The sequence below is a fragment of the Plectropomus leopardus genome, chromosome 1 (genome assembly GCF_008729295.1).
Source record: "Plectropomus leopardus isolate mb chromosome 1, YSFRI_Pleo_2.0, whole genome shotgun sequence".
NCBI lineage: Eukaryota > Metazoa > Chordata > Actinopteri > Perciformes > Serranidae > Plectropomus > Plectropomus leopardus.
In genome coordinates, this window is record NC_056463.1 from 1,250,639 (window position 1) to 1,270,736 (window position 20,098).

Here is a 20,098-nt window from a genome sequence, read left to right on the forward strand (position 1 = left end):
GCCAACAGGACACAAGACTCTGATGCAAATTCAAAAAAATGCACTGCAGGAATTGTATGATGCCATCAGCAGCAACATGCCCGAGCAACCGGACGGAGTTTTCATAGTAACTGCTGATTTTAATGAACTCATTCTTCATCTCCAAAGATGTAGCAGGATCAAGAAGTTCAAGTTTAATTAAATAAACCACCCTTCTACCTTGTATCACGTTATTACCAGCAGCGTTATTATGTGACACTGTCCATCAGCGTTTCATGGACATGCGACTGGTTCCTTTCAGCTGTTCTCAAGTGATGCCACCCATGCATGTTGCATGTGGACGTGTCAGGTGCTATAGTGCATAATAACAACACCTACGGCTCTGTCGGAGCATGTTCTCATCTGACACCGTACAGCCACGCCCCGGGCATCATGCTTGTATGCTGACAGAGCGACATAACTGACGAGTTAGGAGTGATAACAGGCTGACAGGAGGGATGGTGGATAAATCCAAAAAACTCTGGACTTTCATGGGGGAATCTCGTGTTTGCTTCCTGTCTGAATGTGATATTTTATTTTGATACCTTACCATGTGCCTGTTTTACCTAAACCATCTGTGCCATCGTGTGATTTTGTTGCCTAAATATAACCATGTGCAGTGTAATCCCACCATGTGCTTCTGTTGACGTCACGGTAGCGGCATCAACAGCAGACGCTGAAGGATACATAGAGTACAAACATGTAGACACGGAGGTCAGCTGCATGGTGGCAACATGTAACAACTTGGGATGAGAACATGTGGGTTATAAGAGTTATCGTGCATTCATTTTTTTAGGTATACTGTACATATGAACAATGCATGAGAACATCGTGTCCATGTTTTTTTTTTTTTAGCTGAGCCGAGGTCATGCATGTTTGAGACATGTAGCTGAGCAGGCTGACTTCCTGTTTGCTCCACGCACACACAATTACTTGAAATAATTTGCTGATACAGCTTTTTGAGACTTTTAAACTCAAAGGACTTGATGGATCAAATTCTGACAAATAAAACCGTCCTGTATTGTTCCTGGGTTAAATGTGACCATCCTGGGGTCCCTGTGTGTCTGTTCGGTGGTATGTGACATGAAAACATTTAAGGTTGTCCTGCCCCATTATCTGCTTAACCTAAAGATCCCACATCCTCAGCTGTATATCAGCAGGAAACTGCCTCCAAACAGCCTCTGCTTTCTGCCTCTATGAGACTGAGACAATGAGTCACATTCTGGCGCACAACCAGCTCCACAGTGTCGAGACCAGTGCGTGAAACTGGGAACTCAGGAACTGACACACACACACATACACAAACACACGGGATGCCTAAGGGGGACACTCTGGACCGGATGGTCAGAAGAGACGCCCTGCATAAGAATGGAAACAGCAGAAAAGAAAAAAAAAAAGGAAAACATCCATGGAGACGCTTAACTAGTGTGGAAGAGTATCAACAGACAAAACAGCCAGAGGCGATAATAAACACGCAATCAATGAAAAGGGATTGTGCTGCAGAGATAAGGTTATTACTCATTATTTATTTTTGGGCAGATGACAAATGTGGCATGTGACACCCACTGCTTCGGGATAATTAACACAAATTTCCAGCACGCAGACAGACTGAGAGAATGTGGTGAATGTTTCCAAAATGAATTATTTCATGCTTTCTTTCAGAAAAACAGACAAAAAAAAGGAAAAAATTCCCGCTATAGAAGACATCGGAAAGTGCACAATACATAGTTTTTAGTGAAAAATGGTGGATTTTTTGTTGTTTTTGTGCAAAGCAACAACCGAGTGTCCAGGATAACTCTTCCCCGAACACATGAACCCGAAGTTTAGCTAACACATGACCGACTATTCACTGTCTTTAATCTGCGTGTGTACAGATACACAGATTTAGTGTTGAGCCTTGACATATTTTTGGATTTTAGTGTAACCAAGCAGTGTGGCTTATTTCAATTCATTTCAGTATGCATTTATTTGTAAAGGTGGTGCTGTAAAAGCTGCAGTCCTTTAATTAGTCAGTAGAGAGAGGCGTCTCAGAGGTGTTCTCTGGCGCCGACCTTGGGTCTTTCTTACCAAACTTGGGTGTTTTTAGCACTACATTATGGCATTTCCCAGCAGCGTTTGAGCCACCAAACTAGGTGTTTTTCATCAACTCGTCCCCACTTTTCCAGTAGCTTTTGTGCCACCAAACTTGGATGTTTTAAGCCAAAACTTGATGTTTTTCTAACCACAACCAAGTGGTTTTTATGCTGAAACCAATTGCTGAGAAATGTTAAGTCTCAGCATATCTGCTACGAAATAATTTATGAATGAGGCATGTCCATGTTTTGCAGAAATCTTCAATGCAAACATCTTGGGCTGGATTAAGTCCATATCCAAATCTACGCCTATGTGCCACTACAAATGGTTTCTTTTGCCTCTCCAGTTTCCAAATCAGATCTAATGCCTTTGTTTGTGTCAGTTCAAAATCCAACATGTACCATGGCTGCATTCAATTATCTATTAAAGCTGTACTCTCAGCGGACAAATATGTGCAAATGTCATTCAGCATTTAATTTTCTGAAACAACCCTTTGGAGAGTAACAACAAAACCTTGTATTTATCTCTGGAAAAAAGAATAAAAATCAGTAGTTTTCCCCCTTTTAAAACAGAGCAGACATGAAGAACTGGTCACCTTTCAGCTAAAGCAGTGAGTTGGCTCTTTTGTTAACTCCACTTGGATGATGAAATGAGGAAGTGAGAATTCTGTCTGTCTGAGAAACCACCGCTCAGCCACACACACACACACACACACACACACACACACACACACACACCTACACACACGGTCCTCTGCCTCCTCCTCCTCTACTCCATTCTTCCTCCATGCTGCTTTTTCATGAATGGAGCTGCAGAGTGGAAGCCTCTCATTGGCTGAGTGGCAGACCAATCAGAGCAGAGCCTGGGATGGGTCCTCGGGCCATTCACAAAAGGTTTTCACTCACTCTCTCTTGCTCAGTCATACACATAAAACTGTTTATTTCTGAGTGTAAAGTTGATCAGTCTTTTCCTCTCTGTAAGTACGGGTTAATAATTCCCATAATTTGGACATTTTTGAATTTTTTCTTCAACTGAATTTTGCAATTTGATCAAACATAAAGATGAGTTGAAGATTAACGTTGGCACAGCTTTTACACTAAAGCACGTTGTTTTACTGGTTAGTCAGTATGAAAAGGCTGGCCCACCGCGACTGGCACTAAAATTTAAAGTACTTTGCATTTCATTCATAAGCTATAGCCTCTCAGCTTTCTACAGCAGTGATAAAGTTCTGTTTTTGATCCTGAACATGAACTGTCAGTGTCAGAGTAGACAAAACCTAAATTCAATATCTTTGATTAGATTTTCATTCACAAACTTTCGATGCTGCCAGAGGTCTGGTGACACTTGTCTTGCAGGTAGTAACAATGTTGATTTTTTTCTTTAGATGTAGACTATAAACCTTGTTGTTTTTTAGGAAAAAAAATCCAAGCTGAAAATGACAAGTTTTCACAAAGATTTGGATCATGCAATAAGACATGTCTGCTAAATCAACAACAAATAAAGCAACTTGTGAGTGCATCTCCGAAGAGCCAAGACTCGTCTCACACACAGGTCTCGTGCCCGATGTTGATCCGTTTTCGGACACAGCCAGTCAGAGTTGATTTGACACGTCTTTTTAACTGTCAGCAGCATGCACATGTGGCATCAACTTCACGAAAGCTCCTTTCTCACTTCACAAATACCCACTAACAACTGCTAACATTTGACTTTTTAATGTTACGGGAGAGGTAACAATTGGCACTCACACTCAGGTCAAATGACTCTGCACTGGCCACCAACATTAGTCAGCTCCAGCTCTGATGAGCTTTGATGGAAAAAATGTGCTAATTTTAGCCCCTTTGCCAGTAAGATACAGTGATGGGCCGCCATAAATTACCGTCCATCTCCACCCAAGCAGCACTCGAACATCATTCCAAATTTAGTTTGCACCGAATTTGAGAGAGAGAGAGAGAGCGAGAGAGAGAGAGAGAGAGAGAGAGAGAGAATATGTAACAGAAGTATAAATGAAGTAACTAACATAGCTTCTTTTTTGGCCTCCATGCTGCTTTCTACTGTTTACTTACATATACCTGTTTTCTGGCCTGCCTGTGACTTTGAATGTGAAACGCTAGTAAAAAACAAACAAACACTCACATGCACGCACCCACTCACACACACACACACACACACACACACACACACACACACACACGCACACACACACACACCCGCTTGCTGCAGAGCTGTGTACGCAGCTCTGCTCTGCTGGTAATGTGAAAGGAGTCTGTCGCTTATTTTTAACTTCTTATTCTTAACTTTTATCGTTTAAAAACCCCCATGTACACATGCTACTTTTGGTGGAAAAGGGGTATAATGTACCGATCTGTTCCACCTCACATGAGCTTCTGTGATATTATTGAAGCGAAGCTCTGCGAGAGCCTCATACAGCCGGCAGATTGTGGGTGGTGGTTTTAGTGGGTTCAGTGAGTTCAGTCAGAGCTCCGATTATCAGATTATGTACAACTTTTTATTACTACAAGCTGAATCACACAGTCAACATCTTACAATGTTTTTTTGGTGTTTATTTTGCAAAGATATTTAAATGGCAGGGCTAACCTTCCGACATGCAAATGTCCCACCAAAATAATAATATAACAATATTTTATAAAAATATAACAACATTTTGCAAGAGCACAGTCTGTGCACCTTGGGTTGAATGATGCCCCAAACTGATTGTGATTGGTTTAAAGAAATACAAACAAGCCAGAGCGTTTTTCATGTGTGATCATATGTGAATTTGGTGACCTTTGTCTAGCACTAACACAACGCTGTGGAGATATGTCTGGCGACATGAGACTATAGTGGTATTAATACATCTTTTGCATTTAAGACTGAAGACAGCTTTGGTTGCCGGGCGATATGGGACTGATCTGTAAAGCCTGTATTGTTTAAATCAAAATGCAAAAAAGTCAAAGCCATTAGCAGCATGTCAGGACCTTTAAGTTGCCTGCAGCAGGCGTTTTAGTGTTATCGTGTTTTAGTTGCTGTCCCGCCTCAGTTAAGCAGAAATTTTCTATCAACAGTCTGCTTATCCAGCTGGGCAGAGACAATGTGTCTGAGCCGCCACAGATAACGCTCAGCTTCTACAGTTAGACTCGAGGCGTGGTAATTTTGGACGATTATTGCAGATCTCATTGGACAGAGATGCGGAGAGTTGTTGTTGGCACATAAAACATAATGAAGATGTAAAGCATAATACTGTAGACATCAGTGTTTGTCATGGTGATGTCAGGTTTGCTGCCTTATAATGAGAGAGTTTACCTGCTGAAGCAGATGACAGCAGCAGTCAGTGATAAAGCATTTAGTGTCAGTTATTAAAATGTTCTTGAGGATGGAGTAAAAATCAGTTTTATCTGCAGGGAATTTGAATGTCGGTTAAGTCTGATCAAGGGGTCATTTAGTGAGCATCAACAGCACCGACAACTCCTCACTTCCTGTTCAATTACTGATTGATGGGAAAGGCTACACTTTTGCATATGAGGGCTTTCCAGCGGGGAATCTACGACTTCTAGGCGGTCCTCAGAGTTAATGCAAACTCATTCAAATTGTGCGTGTGTGTGTGTGTGTGTGTGCGTGTGATGATTGTGCTTTTAGTCGTTGAATGCTGCTTCCAATGTGACATGGTGCCACTCTGTTAGTGACCTTACGTATGACGTTCTAGGTATCACTCTGCGTCAGCTGTTTACGCTGCAGTATGCTGTCACTGTGATGTCCAGTGTCATCTGGCCGTCCATCAGGGTTTATTAACAAGGCAACTGGCTCCGTCTGAGCGAATTCTCATCTGATGCCATACAGACGTGTTTTGGTTGGATGTGGAAGGTGGCTTTTGGCGTGATACTGACAACACTTGCTTGGCAGGAATATGACTTTTTTTAAAAATTTGAAATAAATATAAAAAACTACCTTTTCAAGCTTTATGGCTCTCAGCTAAGCCAAATTTAAAACCACAAGTCCCTCCTTACTGTTTATTTTTATTTTTATGCCTGACCTGTTTTGCAGCACCTCTTCCAACCTCATAAATAACAAACACTAACAAGGAGCATGCACAGAATGCTTAGTCTGGTTAAACTCTGACTGAGGTGTTTACGTGACAAAATAGCTCGACTTCCAATGAGATTATCTGGGTTTGTTAGTCTGTTAGATATCGAGAAATCTCATTTAGTCCGATTTCAGTCCGACTAACATGTTTACATGTATTTTAAAAGTCCAAAGACCAACACAATAATTTAACTTTTTCTAACATCACGTAAATCTATATACATGGATATTGGCCACTAACTGATCTAAATCATGTGTGACAAAAAGCCACAAGCCTGGAGGAGTTCTCTAAAACCCCCAAACTCACCTTCCCAACCCCCAGTCATTCCTCTCTGCCCTGGACCCCTAACGAGAATCCAGAGAGGCGAGGACCACCCGGCGGGGTCCTAAATACTCACACTGGCATTCAGTCGGCCACCAATTGAAAGACAAACTGAGCATTTTAATGCACTTCCAAGGCGTCGTCGAATGTGAACGCGGCTTTGATTCAGCAAACCTGTCAGACCTCAGCTGCAGAGACACAGCGGTGAAGCGCTGATGAAAGAAGAGATGGGTATGAGTGCATAAATGTGGAGCCATGCGGGGGTTTGTTTTCTCGAGATTTATTTTGAGATTGCTCTTTTTTCACCTCCACACAGCCGACCAATCACAGTGTAAAGTCAGTGCTGGATTGTTCGTTTTCAGTTTTTTTTTTTGGATGGTTGCTTTTATTCTCTGAGTTAGCTGCTAACTGCTAATAACTGCTTCTTAAATCTCCCGCGGTGGGTTGCACGCTATTGTGGTTGTTTCCACATACCAGAGTTCCTCGGTCACTCAGTCTGCAAGGTGCATCGGTTTTGACTCGTGTTTCAGCTCCTTAGTGAAAATCCAAGTTTTAAACAGAACAACAAGGCGGCATAATGGCGTGATATTCCAGCTTCGAACAAGCGGTGAAAAATGGGTTAGTGTTACACAAAACACACTCAGGCCCTATGTAATGGCCCTGCAGCATTTATACCAAAAAAGAGCCACGATAATCTGACAAACCAAAGTGTTAGTCACAGATTTAGTTCCCCAAAATCAGTTTCTTCTGTTTTTCAGTCCTGCCAGGAAACTCTTCATTCTTCATAAATCACTGCTGAAACTTTTCAAAATTTATTGAGGGAAAAAAAACGATCAAACCTTAAATTCTTTTCTTTCACAATGAAACAATCTGTTTGTGCTTCCTTTTTCAAAGAAACCACTCTGTGTTTTGATCCCTCCTGCACACATCTGCTCAGATAATCTGGTTAAAACTGGTTGGATCCCTCTGACTGACTTCAGAAGCATCAATACTGAAGTTAAGTTTGCAGTTGTCTTTTACCGCAGTTAGTTTCAGCTCAGGAGGCTGCGGAGGAAAGATCCTCCACAGGGCACCACGACTCAGACAAAACAGTTTAAGCTGCCAAACAATCGAGGGCCCAGTGGTGTTTAAGAGTTAACTACAGGGGGGATGGGGGTGTTTGAAATGAGTGGAAGCCTTCTGCCATGTGGCTGTGATTTGGTCCCACAGACCGGGTGGAGGTTGAACGTGAGGGCAGCAATAACCTCAGGGCACAAAGCAGAACATACTAGAAACACATCCACGAGTGGTGTGTTCAGAGTTTCTCATATATCGTCTGTACGTTTACATGCACAGTTTACTCGAGCTATAGTTATAGCTCAATTAAGCCATTTAATCAGACTACTGTCCTTTTCCCAGTATACATGCACCAGGCAAGAGTCACTATTGACACCAGAGCTGTGTACCAACGGCATGGTTTTAAAGCTATTTTCATCCAAGTTTTGCTCTCTAAACATCTAAAAATGCAAAGATTTTGGATCAGGGAAATAAAAACAAATTGGTGGGAGCATGCTTAGTCTTAATCTTTAATACAGTCACAAAGACCAGCCGATATGTCCTCACATTGCAGAAATGTCCTCATTACACTGGTTTAAAACTGAAATCGGTCCTCAAAAGGACACTGATGCAATTTAAACTCCTAACATTTTGAACTTGTGTCATGTGTCACATAACCACGATCATACAGTCCTGTGGTTGGTCTGCTTTGCAACTTTGCCACAAAAGAACAACTGACTAAGGTCTGGTCCACACAGACGGTATTTTTGTAAGCATTTTTTTTAAGCGTTCTGACCTTTAATCCACACACAAACTGGGTTTAAGGTCACTGAAAACGTGTCTTTTGTAAAACTTTTTTCCATTTTTTTAGTGTGGGGGCAGGAAAAACTTGTCAGAGTATGCGCTGTTATCTCCTGTGTGAGGCATCACAAATGAGGCAGCATTTTATTAAAAAAGTACCTGCTCTAACTTCCCTAACACTTACCCTTCCACTTTATTAAGGAACAGAGGCAAGAGAGCGAGCTACAGAGGTCACTGCTCTGGATGGCAGTAATAGTTTATTTTTAGGCTGCTGATCGGCCAACATCTTCTTCTTTTCTCCTTTGTGTGGCTTTAGGGTTACAGTTAGACCTGTATCACTGCCTGTTGGTTTGCCATGCCCTTCACAATAGTTCAGTTTTTTCATTTTTTGGGTATTTTCAGACATTTTTAAAACAGTGTGTAAGGACTAGACTGATTTTTCTTTTTAAGAAAGGAGGGTATTTTCAAAAATACTTTTGTCCGTGTGGACTAGGCCAAAGACCTTTGTTTTCAGGAGTTCTCACTAGGCGGGTTTCCATTAACCCTAAAATTGGGCAAATTGAAACTATGATTATAAAATACACCTAATTAATACACGTTAATTTCGAAAAACAGAAACAAAGTCATCTCCCAATTTTGTTTTATGGACATTTAGAAAATATTGCTAATGTTTTCCGCAAATCTGTAATGGAAACCTGCCTACTGCGGTTAATGGTATCCATCAGAGTTCAAATGACTGCAAAACAGTCAAAAACACCAATTAGGTAAGGTGGGGACAAACCTACAGGTTGCTTTCATGTCCATAAACTCATAGTTCAGAAATAACTCGACTGAAAGGAGTACATGTTGTAAGAGAAGGACCAAAGACCTGCAGGAGCCACTGACAGGTCAGGATGGCTGATACATGAAAACTTTCTCCTTTTCAACCTTTTTCTTCATTAAACTTCTTGGCTGTGTGTCAGCAGTGGAAGTTGTGAGGGGACTAATATCACTGTACAAACACACACACAGTCTCTGCAAACAGTGGCACACTCACGCACACAGTCTGGTCAATTTGCATTTAGGGAAGTAGTGTTTTTAGCTGGAAGGTTTAACGCTCTCCAGCTCTAACTGACATGTGGGCTAAAGTAAACAGTCCACATCCACACCCAGCAGACAGCTGCTCCCAGTGTGCATTCGCGGTGTGAATATGACTCTAATCTGGAAAGAATCAATCAATCAGACATCAAGATGAACTGGTATTTCAACATAATCAAGGTTTAGCATTACAGCAGTGATGTTTTGTAAGTAAACAGTCTTCGGGCGTCCTTGTGGGCAAACAATCTAACATGCAAACCATCACTGGTGTGACTTCAGGTACTTCTGTGCATCATCATCTCTCTTTCTTATGTTTCTGATGAATTTTGCCACAAAATAGAAGAGCACTCCGTATCAGCCTTAAAGACGTTAAATTGGTGAAATTCTGAGAAAAATGATTGAATATGGTAAGATTCTCCACCCCAGTCGCTAAAAGAAAATCTTGACATCATACCTTTCTGCAAAATACAAAAGCATGTCACGTCAAAACGTGTTTTGTAGTGACCCATCGGTGTGTTTCCACTGGCTATAAGGATCTAATTGTTTGTGTTTTGTAGCAACCAAATGCTTTTCTAATGGCTTTTAAACCTCTAATCATGGGAGTTTTTTTGCAACCTGATTGTACGTTTGAGCGCCGTTTGAGTACATTTAGAGATTTTTTAGGCTTCAGTGGTAGGTGTTTTTTTTTGACTCATCAGTGTGTTTCCAGAGGCTTTTTAGGCTTCAATCAGTTAGATTTTAAGCCTCCTACCTTGGGAGTTTTGTAGCAACCCATCAGTGTGTTCCCATCCCCTTTAAATGATCTTATTGTTGGCATTTTGTAGCAACCTGATGGTGTTTTTCCATCGGCTTTATGGCTACAATCATGGGTATTTTGTCATGGGCCATTAGTGTGTTTACAGCAGCTCTATAACCTCCAATTTTGTTTTTTGACTCAGTGTGTTTTCAGTGTTTTTTTAGGCTTCAGCTGTGGGTGTTTTGTAGCGACCTGTTTGTTTTGACATTGGCTTTTTAAGCTCCAATCATGGGTTATTTTTAGTGATTGTGTTTTTCGATTGGACTTTTAGCCTGCAGTTGTTGGCTATTTGTACCGACTCATGGGTTTCATTCCAGCAGCTTATTCTCTTACCAGCAGCTTGTTCTCTTCTGACTCTTATTATGGATTTCTTTGTAGCTACTGAACCCCTTTCCAGTGGCTTTTAAGCCTCTAATCATGGGAATTTTTATGTAACCCAACATGTGTTTCTAAAGGCTTTTTAGGCTTCAGTCAGTAGGTACTTCATAATGTCCCATCAATGTGTTGTCAGCGACCTTTTGGGATTCATTCGTGTGTTTTGCAGCAACCTGTCAGTTGGGTTTTAAGCCTCCACTTTTATACTAATAATACTGGGTATTTTGTAGCAACCCAATGGTATGTTCCTGTCACATTTTAAGGATCCAGTGGTAGGCGTTTTGTAGCAATCTGACAGTGTTTTTCCACTGACTTCATGGCTCCAGTAATGTTTGTTTTTGGAGCTATTCATCAGTGTGTTTCCATCTACTTTTTAGGCTCCAATTTTGGGTGATTGTAATGAAGAGTTTGGGGTTTTTCAATTGGGTTTTAAGCCTCCAACCATGGGTGTTTTGTAGTGAGCCATCGGTGTGTTAACAGCAGCTTTATAGCCTGTTTTTTATCTTATAATTTTGACTTTATGTGTTTCCAGCATTTTAGGCTTCATTTGTGGTTTTTTTTGTAGCAACCTGTCTGTTTTACTATTGGCATTTTAGGTTCAAATCATGGGTGATTTTTAGTGACCAGTTTGTGTTTTTCCTTAAGGTTTTGAGCCTCCAGTTGCAGCTTATTTGTACTGACCCATAGGTATGACTTCGGCAGCTTCTTAGACTCCTAATGTGGGTGTTTTGTAGCAACCTGTCAGTGGGGATAGTGCCACAAAAACAAGCTGTTTTTTACCAAGACTTCGCTGCTTTTCCTGCAGGGATCATGCCACCCCAATTTGTTGAAGTTTCAGCGGATGTGCTACATTATAACATGCAGATGCATCAAGTATAGTTTGCAGAAACGTTCACATTTTTTTCTGGTGTTTGGGTTTGTTTTCAGAGTTCTGCTGTAGTGACGGGATAACACCAATGTGCTCCATAAGAATAAGAGCCCCAGAAGTCCCACCATGCTGTAACAGCACACAAAGACACATTCCTGGATGTGCTGTTTTGAGTTTTTCTTATTGAACGTTGCTCTCCAAAGCCACAGACCTAATGCCAGGTGGGTCTGGGTTGTGAATGGTATAAAAAGGTTTTGCTTTGTCCTCAGCTGCAGTCATTTCCAGTAAGGCTGGAGCTCCCTGCCAAATCCTTTACAGGGACTCTGAAGTGAGACAATGCAGCTGACCTTTCACAGCTGGTCACAAGCAGGACTTACAATCTGAAATCCAAGAATTCAAAATGCAAAGTAAAGGTGGGGGACTGCTTTTGATTTTGGCTGTTTTTTTTGATGAATTTTGAGTCATTGCTTTGCTTAACCTGGGAAACACTTTCAACATCTGTAAAAGTTGACTGCATCTGCTAAAGAAGACCATGAGATTTTGTTGAAAGCTAGTAAGTGGGTCTTTTCTTATTTTGTTTTTCATGTCAAAAATAATTTACTCATTTTCATCTTCCAAACATCCTCAGTAATTTCAACTTTACTTGATATTGATATTCAACCATTTTTTTTACCTTCTTTTGAAGAGAAATACCATCATTCCAGTTCTCTAATTTTCATAGAGGATATTTTAAAATGTATTATTCATAATACTTTATTATTTATTTTACTATATTTCATTGGACTAAACACACATAATATAACTGATCAGGCATTAATCGCCATTTGCCATTATGGGCCTGAGTGACTTTTGGTTGTAGAAAAATATTTTTAAAATTTGGTATTATTTTTTATTGGTCTAACTTTTTTAGCTTTTAAAAATAAAACCATAATCTATGGTTTGTTTAAGTGACAGGGTATCTCTTGTAAAGCCGGTTTTTCATTTTAACTCGTACAATGTCTGGTGAATCAGGTCGAGACATTGAGAAAGTTTCTTTTTGACACACAGCACACAACGGGAGATTGCATAGGAGGCAGGACATGATGCGGATTATACCGTGGTCATGTAGCTTGTTGATAATTTGGTCTTAAACCACGGAATACGTTTATTTTTGTGGCGATTTCAGCTTCAGCCAGTTACCAACAGAAGTTCTTGAATCTTAAAGTCTCTTCGGTTAGACATTTTTAGTGTCAATTTCTTCCCTTTTTCTTCTTCCACCTTTATTTTTATTTTTTTGATTACGCATGTGCCTAATGGTAGAAACATCATCTCCGTGTTCACATACTCGCTGTGGATTCACCGCAGTATTCCTGCTCTGTTCGCACATGGGCTCAGTCAGACATGACTCGGACTTTGTACCAGGGAGCTGGTGGGATTTAAAGCTCGAATTATCTGATTCGGACATTTTATAATAGATCATTTCAAGTTTGCAGTGTATGTATAAAAGGGGCTTAAGACCAGCAGAATTCCTCAGTCACATATTCAAACACACACACACACACACGCAGTCTCAGCTGTTAAGTATAAATTCATCTCTGACATCTGTGCAGTTTTCTTTGGATAATGGATACTCACACAGTGGACACACACACACACACACACACACACACACACACACACACACACAGATGCAGCAGCAGCAGCAGCAGCAGCAGCAGCTGGGACGCTGCTGTAAAGAGGATATATTGAATAAGAAAACCCACCATGATAACCTCTGTATGTTGGCAGCAGATCACTGAGAACAAGTAGAGTCTTTTGTAACACTACCATACTTCACCTCTTGTTCCAACTGCCATGTTACTGAGCGCAGTACACGAGCTGACTTTGTCATCAGGAGGTGGACGAGATGGTTGATAGTGACACCTGCAAAGCTGCAGATCACAAAAAACAGAAACGGGTGTTTTTTTGTTTCCCATCACTGTGTCCCATCAGAAGAGCGCCATTCTGTTATGGCTGCTTTTCAAGCCTTTTCTCATCTCAAACTCAGGAAATGTCCGCAAACTGGGAAAACTATGAGATTCAGTTCACCTGCCATATAACAGAGACAGTAAATGATTGTTGTTGATGTGTTATGCCTTTGTTATTGTTTATAAAGTATATATATTATTTGTCATGCTAGCGGTGGACGCTCTTGATAAACATCATGCCTCCTTTGATCATGGGATGCAGCAATGCAGAGTATAATCACGCACTGGAGAGGAATGATGCTGCATAAAAGTGCAGCGGCGGTGTAAAGAGGGGTCTTTATAGTGGCCCTACACCACAAATCTTTGTGGAAAAACATCATCAGAGACAGTTTCTTACAATCAGCCATCACCCTGCTGCAGTGATTTAATAAGAGCCTCTACTTAACGTATATGGAGCATTTTGTTCTATATTTTGAACATATACGGTATCTTTTCATCTAAATGTATTGTGCATGGGTCTACATTCACATGGTACCTTTTCATTGTGAAATGAGCCCTTGCTCAATGAAATGTCCGTCCGCCCCATGCAGACTGACCACAGACTGCACCAACTGGCACGGTGGAGGCACGAGTCAAAATGAAAGTGAATACCATGTAAAAAGGATATAGGTCAGGATTTGTCAGCAGATGGTTTCCTGGTTATGTCTGACTAATGTCAGTGACTCTTAGCTGTTGGTGCTCACAGAGACACCAGGAATGCATTTAAAGTTGCAGTGGTGCAGACAGTGAGAGGGAGTGAAAGGAGAAAACTGAGCTTCAAAGCCTGTGAATCAGAGTTTCACCGACAAGTCAAATACCATGATTTTCCACAGGTCACAGCTGAAAAACGTCTTCGTTTCACATTAGAAATAACCAGTGGTGGAAGAAGTATTCAGTTCCTTTACTTAAGGAGAAGTACTAATACCCTGCTGTGAAAATAGTGTTACAAGTAAAAGTCCTGCATTGATAATGTTACCTACTTAAAAGTAAGTACGCATAATCAGGAGAACGTGCCCTGTACTAAAAAGAAATCTAAAAAAGCCCACAAACTATTTAGAATAATTCAGAAAAAACAAATTAATTTTTAAAAATAAAAAAAAAATATCCCAGCAATCTGCTGAAAATTATTTGAAAAAAAAAAAAAGAAATAAAAAATTAAACACACACAAAAAACTCAAAATTATTAATAAAAATGTAAAAACACCCCCCAGCAGTCAGGTAATTGATTAATCAACTTCTCATTTCAGCTGTACTTACATGAACTGTTTTGTAATTTAATTTATAACAAAATTTCATTCTTTATAAACTTTCATGCAAAAATCTTAATTTGGGAAATAACTAAAGCTGTCAGAAAAACATATTGGAATAAAAGTATCAAAACACCCAAGAATGGTACATTTACCTTAAACTTGTATTTAAGGACAGAACTTAAGTAAATATACTTAGTTACTTTCCATCACTGGAAATAACTGTCTGATTTCTCCTCTGAAAACCCTCAACTGCTGAATGAAATTAATGTTTTAGTAAATGCTCTGCAGTATTCCTATAAAATTAAAAGACTGGAGATTTCACTTGAATCCCGACTGAACCAAAAAAAAAAACTTTTTTGAATGCAACCTCACAAAATTCAAAGACCTCCAGGACATTCCTTGACCAGTGAGAAGCCTGTTTAACGATATGGGGGGCAGAGAGGACAGAAGAAAGGGAGAGGGGAAAAAAGTCAGAGCCCTCTTTTGACAGTGAAGCAGGGAGAGAATTGAAAAAGACAAGGAGGAGGAGGATTAAGGCTGTGGTGCCGGCCAGCCCCGCAGAGGTCATTCTGCCCCGCTATGGTCACATTAAAGACCACAAGACCCCCTAACTCGTGTGAATGGACCCGGTTCAAGTGCAAGCACCCTTTCCCAATAGCACATACAAGCACGCACGGACACACACACACATTCACACGGACACACACACACGCACACACATTTTGCCCCCAGTGTCCAGTCATCACTTTCATGTGCTGACATGGGTTGTTGGGCGGTCTTTCAGAGACCTTTGAGCGTGCACGGGGTAATAGGCTCCCTAGCTGAATAAACTCGTTTCATTCACAATGCTGTGGCTCCAGAGGATGCTGGGAGGGCAGAGGAGGGGGAGGTGAGGACGCTGCCTTAGTTACAAGGAGAGAAAGTCACTAAGCTGCAGGTTATATTTCCTATGATGTGTGGTTTTTTTTTTATCTTGTACTGCTGCATCTGAGAATATGAACAATCACGTTTCAGATCCAACAGCAGAGAGCCGGTGAACAGAGTGGAGCATTTCACTGCTAAAGAGAGATTTTTCTCAGAAGATGGTAGAGGCCAAAAAAAAAAAAAAACCAGAGCTAAAAGAGATATATTCATCAGGTGACTCAAAATAAATGATCATGTTGCTGTTTAACTGCTGGATGCGTGAGTAAGCAATCTTTGGCAAGCAAGTTCAACATATCAACATAAAACGGGATAATGCGCCACAGTTTGAGACCCATTCAAATGGCAGGTTTTGATCCCACAGCCATCAAAGCATGAAAACATGCACTGTAATATTTTCAGGTGTCATTCTGGGCTTTTGCCTTGGAATTTGTAGTTTTTACTATTTTCCACCTGATGGCATTTTTTCCATTTATTTATAGTTTTTTTTCCATATTTGGCAAATTATGAGGAAAATACATGCTATTTCCTCTAGGTGCACTGTCACAATCAGTGTTGTTGTATATTGCAAATAATTCATGTTTCTGTGTTGCTTTAATTTAAAAATAAAATCTACAAACATAGTGGTATCATGACAAACACTTGGCATTTTAAAGGTTAAAACTCTGAAAATTATTAAATTTTTTTTTTTTAAAGCTTGATTTTGGAAAGCACATTTTGAGTGTGTGTTAAGTATGTTTTGGCACGTATATGTAGAGAATGGAGACTGAGATTTTAACAACCCCCCCACACACACACACGTTACAGCGGCTCAAGAGTCAGAAGCAAAAAAAAAAAGGAAAACATGAGTGACAAATAAGGAAAACAACATGACAAAATTACAATTTAGATCAAATTTAATAACAGAAAATATATCTATTCACTATATACACCTTTCACATATACAGATACTGTGTTTGCATGATTGATAGTGGCACAGAATGATTGTAATACACACACAATTTGAGGTATTTTTACTAGAAAAATCTAGAAATACATAAACAAGTGGTAAATATTGCAAAGAAGGAAATTACGCAGTATAAATTTAAATGAAATGTATATAAGTTAAAGAAAGTTTGGGGTCGGTTGTATACAGAGTTGCTTTGCTAATGACGGAAACAGGGAGCCTCCCTTCCTGCTTGTTTTCACCGCAGAGGTTCCTGCAGGCTGCTGTAGAAAATGAGCTATTTTGGACACGCGCTCATACAGTAAGAGTCGCGTGGCGACTAGACGCCTTCGTCTACAGGAAGTAAAATCAGTGTGTCGTTTGTTACAAAAAAAAAACAGGGAGGCCTGTATTCCTCAACATCTCCTGCTATTCTTCTTCAGAAGCTGAAAACAGCAGGGAGGGAAGCACCAAACAATGCTTTTCCTGTGACACCAAAGACCCCGAGCATTGTCATCATCAGGTCTGAGACTGAGGATACCTTCATGTTTGTCTCTCCTCGCCTTCCCCACCAGCATTTATCTCTCAGCAGGATGTGAGCGGACGCAGGAAGGGAGGAAAGTGAAGGAGACAGTTGTTTGTTTATGTCCTCATTAAAGTCTATTACTGATGCAGGGGTTAGTTTACAACATTAAACTGGCAGAAAGGCAAACAAACTAACAGGTCAATAAACCGGTGAGCAGACAGCGATCAGCAGAGCTGGAGCGTGGCACACAGACACTCTGGCAGGAAGCGGCTGTCGGTGCTGCTTCTTGCAGGCAGGAGGTGATTACCTGATGGCGGGCAGGTGTGCTGACCCCCGACGAGGAGCTGGTGTGCAGAGAGGGGGAGAGGGAACACACAAAAAACACCAAGCATACATCAGTCATACTAAAAAAAACAAAAAAAAAACCCAAAAACATACACAGAGGAGAGACCGTGACGACCACATTATAACTTTTCCCTGTTTTAATATCCATGAAATGATTTATTTGAATGATGAGGTGCAGTGGAAGATAACCCTTTGAAACCTCAACAATTTGGCTATATTTCTTCCAAAAACATGGAAATAAGGTAATGAGCAACTCAACCCAAAATTTAACAAGAAATTAGCAAAAACATACAAGAAAATTATCTAAAGCCTAAAACAAGAAAAATAAAATAAAAACAAAGAGAAAATGAACAATGAGGAGGACTATAGCAGGACCGTGCTGTGGCTTTGTATTGCAGAGGTGCGAGTAACTGACACCTGGCTCTGTTAGCTTTACACTGACAAGTTTCTCAGATAACTGCAGATCCTAAATGACTTTGGCAGCGTCTGTCAAACACCTCTGTCACTGTGTGTCTGACCTGAAGGTGTTGAAGTTTAGTCCTGATGTGTTGACTCCGACACCAGCTTTCTTAGTGGCTCCGTGCTAATGAGGACTCCTGAGTGGCAGCCAGACAGGCGTCATTCACCTGAGCTGCTTCTGATTCAGAAACTTGAAAACACATCCCCATGATTCGGGTGTTTCCAGGTGTTTTAACAGAGACCTCTGTCCACTTTGAACAGTAAACAAAAGTGTAGCAACGTGGTGAGAAGTGAGACAGACAGCCGGCTCATCCAATCAACACAAATCCAGGTTAATGACAGCAGCTGTCTGTGAAGTCTGAATATGTTGATCTGTTCCTGTTGATCTGAATGTAAATTCCTTTTCTTTTTGACTTGGGCAATCTCTGTCAGGCCTGTGTGAAGGCACTGATACCGCCTGCATGTTTGCAATTCCTCAAGAGGTTTTGGCTCCAGACCAGAGTTTAACAATGGCAGCCGTATTGTCTTGTATCAGTCACACAGCTCTCTCTGTCCACTGTTAAAAGGCCTTGCAGAGAGTGAGACTAGTCGTGAGAATGGGGGGTGAGGTAATGATCAGGTCTTAACAGAAACAGGATCTGCTCACTGCGTCAGCTGCGACTGACTTTCAACTTTATAAATCTCACAGCTCTCTGCCAGGCTGCCTCGGGCAAAAACAACCTGATTGTTCAATAACTGTATTGAGAAGATAAAAGGCTTACTGCTGAATCATGTTTGTTCCCACCTGCAAATATGATCAGGCGTGTTCGGTGAAAAGTAAGCAGTAGGTAGCGATGGCACAAATCAGAACCAGCGTCTCTGCAGTTCTGTGCATTCACCATTACTGTCACTTCTGTGTTGCTGTACTTGTTTGAAAATTGCAGTTCTCTTGCTTACAGTGGCAAAATTTCTGTTAGTTTACCTACTTTCTCAATCCTTCCCAAGACAAACACCCCTGCAGCAGGAAGCCACTTGCAGCAGGTTTCATTATTTTCCTACCAAAAATTCAACCCAGTTGCCAGAAGAAAATGCTGGCACTGTACATTTCTGCAAACCATGGGTTATATTTGTATCATACAAGTGTTTCTAAAGTGGCATAATATATAAGCTGACTTTTGTCATCGGGAGGTGGAGGGGATAATAAATAGAACTTGGGTGTCTCTAGTGGAGCAAACAAGTAATTTTTGTGTCTAAAACTAACCACACCACCACAAGATTGGAAAAAAATATAAAATTTCAATGTCTCAGCTGCAAATTAATGTAAAAATGTAACAGCTGCTGTTTGCAGAATCGTAAACTATGAACATTTATTCTGCTGATTGGGTTGAATGATTACAGCAGAAGTGCTGTTTAGTATGTTTGTCAAAAGCTCCAGTTCACTTTTATCCAACACAGTGTTGTTACATTTTGATGCTTTGCAGTTGACTTTTGTGTCTGTATATTACGCTCTAGGTATCCTTCTGCATCTGCTGTTGCATTCTGGGATGGTGCTACCATGATGTCAACATAAGCACATGGTGGGACGAGGCTGCATGTGGTTATGTTTAGGCAAAAGCACTTGGCAACCAACGCCGGGATGCCAACAAAAGCACATGCTGGTCCAGATGGCTAGGATTAAGTAAAAAAACCATCACATTCAGATGGGACGCAAACACTGATTTCCTCCATCAAAGTCCAAGTTTGTATTACCTGTTCCTGCTCGCCTCCCGCTTGTGTGTGTATCATGTAGATGAGGTGGGTGCAATCCAGCCATCCGCCGCTGTATAACACAACACGTTCTCATCCCAACTCATCACATGGTGCTGCTCTGTCAATGACCTTCTGCGTCTACTTATGATGTTATCCTGCAGTATCCTGCGTCAGCTGTTTACGCTCTGGTGAGGTGTCAACAAATGCACATGCTGCATCATGGTAGGATGTTTACACAACAGCACATGGCAACCAACACCGACCGTTACGATAGTTAGGATTAGGCTACAAAGTCACCAATGGTTAGTTTTAGGCAAAAAAAGGCTCATCGTCAAGTGTAGAAAACAAACCCCACTCTGGACTCCTGCACAAAAATCAGTTATTTGTTGGGCTGAGCTTCGTCCTGCACTTGTCCTTATTTTACACCATGACTGGCAGCATTAAAACCTGATGCTGTCCTTCAACATTTTAGGCGCAAGCGACTGGTCCCATCCAGCTGTGCTCTAAGGTGATGTTG